Source organism: Schistocerca americana, unplaced genomic scaffold (assembly GCF_021461395.2).
Source record: "Schistocerca americana isolate TAMUIC-IGC-003095 unplaced genomic scaffold, iqSchAmer2.1 HiC_scaffold_1342, whole genome shotgun sequence".
NCBI lineage: Eukaryota > Metazoa > Arthropoda > Insecta > Orthoptera > Acrididae > Schistocerca > Schistocerca americana.
This window is the reverse complement of record NW_025725419.1, coordinates 10,001-17,500: the sequence shown is the minus strand read 5'-3', so window position 1 is coordinate 17,500 and position 7,500 is coordinate 10,001. Positions and strand designations below refer to the sequence as shown.

At 55.5% G+C, this 7,500-nt stretch overlaps 2 non-coding genes and 1 pseudogene across 2 annotated transcripts; all 3 read right to left on the bottom strand.

Annotated features, from left to right (window-relative positions):
• LOC124565866 overlaps positions 1–1,301 on the bottom strand; it is a 4,238-nt pseudogene extending 2,937 nt beyond the window's left edge.
• Positions 1,302–1,489: 188 nt separating this feature from the next.
• Positions 1,490–1,644, bottom strand: LOC124565869. Its single transcript, XR_006970649.1, has one exon. It is a non-coding gene; the product is annotated as a 5.8S ribosomal RNA (ribosomal RNA).
• Positions 1,645–1,995: 351 nt separating this feature from the next.
• On the bottom strand, positions 1,996–3,905 carry LOC124565872. The gene has a single exon (XR_006970652.1). It is a non-coding gene; the product is annotated as a small subunit ribosomal RNA (ribosomal RNA).
• Positions 3,906–7,500: the final 3,595 nt, after the last annotated feature.

Here is a 7,500-nt window from a genome sequence, read left to right as displayed (position 1 = left end):
AGCTATCCTGAGGGAAACTTCGGAGGGAACCAGCTACTAGATGGTTCGATTAGTCTTTCGCCCCTATACCCAGCTCCGACGATCGATTTGCACGTCAGAATCGCTACGGACCTCCATCAGGGTTTCCCCTGACTTCGTCCTGGCCAGGCATAGTTCACCATCTTTCGGGTCCCAACGTGTACGCTCTAGGTGCGCCTCACCTCGCAATGAGGACGAGACGCCCCGGGAGTGCGGAGGCCGCCGCCCCGTGAAGGGCGGGGAAGCCCCATCCTCCCTCGGCCCGCGCAAGGCGAGACCTTCACTTTCATTACGCCTTTAGGTTTCGTACAGCCCAATGACTCGCGCACATGTTAGACTCCTTGGTCCGTGTTTCAAGACGGGTCGTGAAATTGTCCAAAGCTGAAGCGCCGCTGACGGGAGCGATTATTCCGCCCGAGAGCATCCCGAGCCAACAGCGGCGCGGGTCCGGGGCCGGGCCAGGTAGGTCCGTCATCCGGGAAGAACCGCGCGCGCTTGCCGGGAGCCCGAGCGCCCAAAGGGGCGAATCGACTCCTCCAGATATACCGCCGGGCAGCCAGCCAGGACACCGGGGCTCTGCCCAACAGACGCGAACCGAGGCCCGCGGAAGGACAGGCTGCGCACCCGGGCCGTAGGCCGGCACCCAGCGGGTCGCGACGTCCTACTAGGGGAGAAGTGCGGCCCACCGCACACCGGAACGGCCCCACCCCGCGGCGAGTGGAAAGGCAACCGGACACGACCCCGCCGCGGATTGCTCCGCGCGGGCGGCCGGCCCCATCTGCCGAGGGCGGAGGCCAGTGGCCGGATGGGCGTGAATCTCACCCGTTCGACCTTTCGGACTTCTCACGTTTACCCCAGAACGGTTTCACGTACTTTTGAACTCTCTCTTCAAAGTTCTTTTCAACTTTCCCTCACGGTACTTGTTCGCTATCGGTCTCGTGGTCATATTTAGTCTCAGATGGAGTTTACCACCCACTTGGAGCTGCACTCTCAAGCAACCCGACTCGAAGGAGAGGTCCCGCCGACGCTCGCACCGGCCGCTACGGGCCTGGCACCCTCTACGGGCCGTGGCCTCATTCAAGTTGGACTTGGGCTCGGCGCGAGGCGTCGGGGTAGTGGACCCTCCCAAACACCACATGCCACGACAGGCGGCAGCCTGCGGGGTTCGGTGCTGGACTCTTCCCTGTTCGCTCGCCGCTACTGGGGGAATCCTTGTTAGTTTCTTTTCCTCCGCTTAGTAATATGCTTAAATTCAGCGGGTAGTCTCGCCTGCTCTGAGGTCGTTGTACGAGGTGTCGCACGCCACACCGCCAGCCGGCTGTGCACGCTACCGAGTAAGTACCGGTATGCGAACCGCCAGGCGACGGGCGCGCATCGCACGTTTAAGGAGGCGCGGCCGGCCCCACAGGCGGCCGCGACGCTCCCAGGTCTGCGAAGCGGGGCAAACGCCGCGCGCTTCAGTATACGTAGCCGACCCTCAGCCAGACGTGGCCCGGGAACGGAATCCATGGACCGCAATGTGCGTTCGAAACGTCGATGTTCATGTGTCCTGCAGTTCACATGTCGACGCGCAATTTGCTGCGTTCTTCATCGACCCACGAGCCGAGTGATCCACCGTCCTGGGTGATCTTTTCTTAGTTTACACTGTCTCTTTCAAGACAGTTGCATAGGCGGGACGTAGGCGTGTGGCGGCCCCTGTTCAAGCGTTCTGTGTCCAACGGCCTCACGGCCGATGGGCGTCGTACGGCTCCACACCGGAGCGGACAGGCAGTCGGGCGAAAGTCATTCAAAACCGGCGCCAGGCGCCAGGTGCCGCAGGCCAGCCGCTCCAGCGCTTCAGCGCTCGTACCACACAACATTGGCGTTAGTTTTGAGAAGCACGCGTGGTTCCGCACGCGGCGCACGGCTACTGCGAGCCGTACAGGTAGCGTGTTGCGCGACACGACACGCACATCGAAAGACATGCAGTCTAGTCGGTAATGATCCTTCCGCAGGTTCACCTACGGAAACCTTGTTACGACTTTTACTTCCTCTAAATGATCAAGTTTGGTCATCTTTCCGGTAGCATCGGCAACGACAGAGTCAATGCCGCGTACCAGTCCGAAGACCTCACTAAATCATTCAATCGGTAGTAGCGACGGGCGGTGTGTACAAAGGGCAGGGACGTAATCAACGCGAGCTTATGACTCGCGCTTACTGGGAATTCCTCGTTCATGGGGAACAATTGCAAGCCCCAATCCCTAGCACGAAGGAGGTTCAGCGGGTTACCCCGACCTTTCGGCCTAGGAAGACACGCTGATTCCTTCAGTGTAGCGCGCGTGCGGCCCAGAACATCTAAGGGCATCACAGACCTGTTATTGCTCAATCTCGTGCGGCTAGAAGCCGCCTGTCCCTCTAAGAAGAAAAGTAATCGCTGACAGCACGAAGGATGTCACGCGACTAGTTAGCAGGCTAGAGTCTCGTTCGTTATCGGAATTAACCAGACAAATCGCTCCACCAACTAAGAACGGCCATGCACCACCACCCACCGAATCAAGAAAGAGCTATCAATCTGTCAATCCTTCCGGTGTCCGGGCCTGGTGAGGTTTCCCGTGTTGAGTCAAATTAAGCCGCAGGCTCCACTCCTGGTGGTGCCCTTCCGTCAATTCCTTTAAGTTTCAGCTTTGCAACCATACTTCCCCCGGAACCCAAAAGCTTTGGTTTCCCAGAGGCTGCCCGCCGAGTCATCGGAGGAACTGCGGCGGATCGCTGGCTGGCATCGTTTATGGTTAGAACTAGGGCGGTATCTGATCGCCTTCGAACCTCTAACTTTCGTTCTTGATTAATGAAAACATACTTGGCAAATGCTTTCGCTTCTGTTCGTCTTGCGACGATCCAAGAATTTCACCTCTAACGTCGCAATACGAATGCCCCCGCCTGTCCCTATTAATCATTACCTCGGGTTCCGAAAACCAACAAAATAGAACCGAGGTCCTATTCCATTATTCCATGCACACAGTATTCAGGCGGGCTTGCCTGCTTTAAGCACTCTAATTTGTTCAAAGTAAACGTGCCGGCCCACCGAGACACTCACTCAAGAGCACCCTGGTAGGATTGCAACGGGGTCCGCCTCGGGACGCACGAGCACGCACGAGGCGCGTCGCACGCCTTCAGCTCGCCCCACCGGCAGGACGTCCCACGATACATGCCAGTTAAACACCGACGGGCGGTGAACCAACAGCGTGGGACACAAATCCAACTACGAGCTTTTTAACCGCAACAACTTTAATATACGCTATTGGAGCTGGAATTACCGCGGCTGCTGGCACCAGACTTGCCCTCCAATAGATACTCGTTAAAGGATTTAAAGTGTACTCATTCCGATTACGGGGCCTCGGATGAGTCCCGTATCGTTATTTTTCGTCACTACCTCCCCGTGCCGGGAGTGGGTAATTTGCGCGCCTGCTGCCTTCCTTGGATGTGGTAGCCGTTTCTCAGGCTCCCTCTCCGGAATCGAACCCTGATTCCCCGTTACCCGTTACAACCATGGTAGGCGCAGAACCTACCATCGACAGTTGATAAGGCAGACATTTGAAAGATGCGTCGCCGGTACGAGGACCGTGCGATCAGCCCAAAGTTATTCAGAGTCACCAAGGCAAACGGACCGGACGAGCCGACCGATTGGTTTTGATCTAATAAAAGCGTCCCTTCCATCTCTGGTCGGGACTCTGTTTGCATGTATTAGCTCTAGAATTACCACAGTTATCCAAGTAACGTGGGTACGATCTAAGGAACCATAACTGATTTAATGAGCCATTCGCGGTTTCACCTTAATGCGGCTTGTACTGAGACATGCATGGCTTAATCTTTGAGACAAGCATATGACTACTGGCAGGATCAACCAGGGAGCTGCGTCAACTAGAGCTGAGCAGCCGGCCGCCCGGGAGTGTGTCCCGGGGGCCCGCGCGAACACGCAAGCGTCCGCTCAATTATTCTGCAAACAGGAGGAGGCTGAGCTCCCCTGCACAATACACCTCGAAACCCTCTCAGGTCCCGGCGGCGCGCAGCGCCGTCCTAAGTACTTGGTCGGGTTCGAGAGAGGCGCAATCGCCCGGAGTTTGGCGAGTAGACGCTTTAGGTGCGACCACCCGTGCTCCCAACTGAGCTTGCCGCTGCCGACAGAGGCCCGGGAGCGTGCTGTCGTGGCATTGCCGGCGGGAGACAACACGCGCCACCTACGGTGGCCGGCAGCTCCAACGCCAGCGCCACAGAAGGACAAAAGCCCCACTTGGGTGCCGAAGCGAACTCTCCCAGCACAGCGCACGCGCCAACACGTCCGCACAGCTGCGATACAATCCACCTGCGAGAACCGCAGAGGCGACCGAGCAGCAGACGGCGTCGCGGCGCCGAGCGCCGGGCGGCGGCGCATCCTCAGCGCACACAGTCCTCAATCGGACCAGCACACTGCAGATGTCCACCGCGCTTCGCACCGGGCCCGCGAGGACCTACTTTGGCCGCACGGCGCCGCGTGCAGGGTGCGCCGGCGCGCAGCTGCGCCGCCTGCCGCCTCCGTCGGCCGGCGCGCCTGCCACTGGCCGCCCCCACCAGCCGGCTGTAGCGCGTGCGCCCACGCACCGCGCGGCCAGCACGCCGGAAGGCCCCCCCTCACCGGCCGGGGACGGTCCCACCCAGCCACCGCCGCGTATCGCTTCACACCCACATGCCATTCACGTTCGTGGGCATGGTGGGTATCGCTGAAACAACCGGTTGGTAGCTCAACCGATCGTCGCCATCACTGATTCACCTCTAGCGAGAACAACCGCACCACAACGGTTTACCAGTTCTTCATTTGCGTAACGTCACCAGCAAACGTAGACGTCCATCGCCATTTGCAAATTCAACGATTGTTGCATGCCTGTGTCAGGTGTCACGACACACTATGTCTGCCCACATACACGCAACAACATGTGCACGCTTCGCGAACACGTGGAAGGTGGCCCCCGTACGTATGCGATGTCCATTGCGCGAACGACTGTCAACCGGCCTCTGTCGCATGTCGCAGATGTGGAACGCAGTGCACCATGCTATCACGGTGTGTGAGAAGAGACGACTACGTCTGACAACACGCGCCACTACATCAACAGACGGCTCATGCTGATCGCCATCCACGGCATACCATACTGCAATCCAGCTCTTATAGGGAGACGACACGTAGCTGAGTGCACAATATTTGGACCGTATGGTTCGCCGTTGTTGGCGCAGTCGTGGTACGGTCACACATGTACCACGATGTATCATTCAGTACATGAGGACCAATGTGCGGTACAGTGTGTGATTTGGACGTACAACATCAGCGGACAGTTGCCACAAGCCGTACCACAACGTAGGCTGTGCTTCGCCATGCGAATGCCAATGAACAACTGCGAAGGGCATTGAGCATGTACGTCCTGCCGCCATCCGCATTACAGTGTATAGCTGCAAGGTGTTTAACATGAAGCGATACTCTGGGGACCGGGCAGTGCGAGTAGCAAACTATATTGCGGGGGTTGCAGTTAGGCAACACTACACTAATTTAACGCGTCGTATGACAATTACAGAGCAGGTTAAGGCCCAACGTGTGTTGGGTTAAGGCCCAACGTGTGTTGGGTTAAGGCCCAACGTGTGTTGGGTTAAGGCCCAACGTGTGTTGGGTTAAGGCCCAACGTGTGTTGGGTTAAGGCCCAACGTGTGTTGGGTTAAGGCCCAACGTGTGTTGGGTTAAGGCCCAACGTGTGTTGGGTTAAGGCCCAACGTGTGTTGGGTTAAGGCCCAACGTGTGTTGGGTTAAGGCCCAACGTGTGTTGGGTTAAGGCCCAACGTGTGTTGGGTTAAGGCCCAACGTGTGTTGGGTTAAGGCCCAACGTGTGTTGGGTTAAGGCCCAACGTGTGTTGGGTTAAGGCCCAACGTGTGTTGGGTTAAGGCCCAACGTGTGTTGGGTTAAGGCCCAACGTGTGTTGGGTTAAGGCCCAACGTGTGTTGGGTTAAGGCCCAACGTGTGTTGGGTTAAGGCCCAACGTGTGTTGGGTTAAGGCCCAACGTGTGTTGGGTTAAGGCCCAACGTGTGTTGGGTTAAGGCCCAACGTGTGTTGGGTTAAGGCGCAACATAGGTTGGGTTAAGGCGCAACATAGGTTAGGTTAAGGCGCAACATAGGTTAGGTTAAGGCGCAACATAGGTTAGGTTAAGGCGCAACATAGGTTAGGTTAAGGCGCAACATAGGTTAGGTTAAGGCGCAACATAGGTTAGGTTACGGCGCAACATAGGTTAGGTTAAGGCGCAACATAGGTTAGGTTAAGGCGCAACATAGGTTAGGTTACGGCGCAACATAGGTTAGGTTAAGGCGCAACATAGGTTAGGTTAAGGCGCAACATAGGTTAGGTTAAGGCGCAACATAGGTTAGGTTAAGGCGCAACATAGGTTAGGTTAAGGCGCAACATAGGTTAGGTTAAGGCGCAACATAGGTTAGGTTAAGGCGCAACATAGGTTAGGTTAAGGCGCAACATAGGTTAGGTTACGGCGCAACATAGGTTAGGTTAAGGCGCAACATAGGTTAGGTTAAGGCGCAACATAGGTTAGGTTAAGGCGCAACATAGGTTAGGTTATGGCGCAACATAGGTTAGGTTACGGCGCAACATAGGTTAGGTTACGGCGCAACATAGGTTAGGTTAAGGCGCAACATAGGTTAGGTTAAGGCGCAACATAGGTTAGGTTAAGGCGCAACATAGGTTAGGTTAAGGCGCAACATAGGTTAGGTTAAGGCGCAACATAGGTTAGGTTAAGGCGCAACATAGGTTAGGTTAAGGCGCAACATAGGTTAGGTTAAGGCGCAACATGGGTTAGGTTAAGGCGCAACATGGGTTAGGTTAAGGCGCAACATGGGTTAGGTTAAGGCGCAACATGGGTTAGGTTAAGGCGCAACATGGGTTAGGTTAAGGCGCAACATGGGTTAGGTTAAGGCGCAACATGGGTTAGGTTAAGGCGCAACATGGGTTAGGTTAAGGCGCAACATGGGTTAGGTTAAGGCGCAACATGGGTTAGGTTAAGGCGCAACATGGGTTAGGTTAAGGCGCAACATGGGTTAGGTTAAGGCGCAACATGGGTTAGGTTAAGGTACAATATGGGTTAGGTTAAGGTACAATATGGGTTAGGTTAAGGTACAATATGGGTTAGGTTAAGGTACAATATGGGTTAGGTTAAGGTACAATATGGGTTAGGTTAAGGTACAATATGGGTTAGGTTAAGGTACAATATGGGTTAGGTTAAGGTACAATATGGGTTAGGTTAAGGTACAATATGGGTTAGGTTAAGGTACAATACGGGTTAGGTTAAGGTACAATACGGGTTAGGTTAAGGTACAATACGGGTTAGGTTAAGGTACAATACGGGTTAGGTTAAGGTACAATACGGGTTAGGTTAAGGTACAATACGGGTTAGGTTAAGGTACAATACGGGTTAGGTTAAGGCA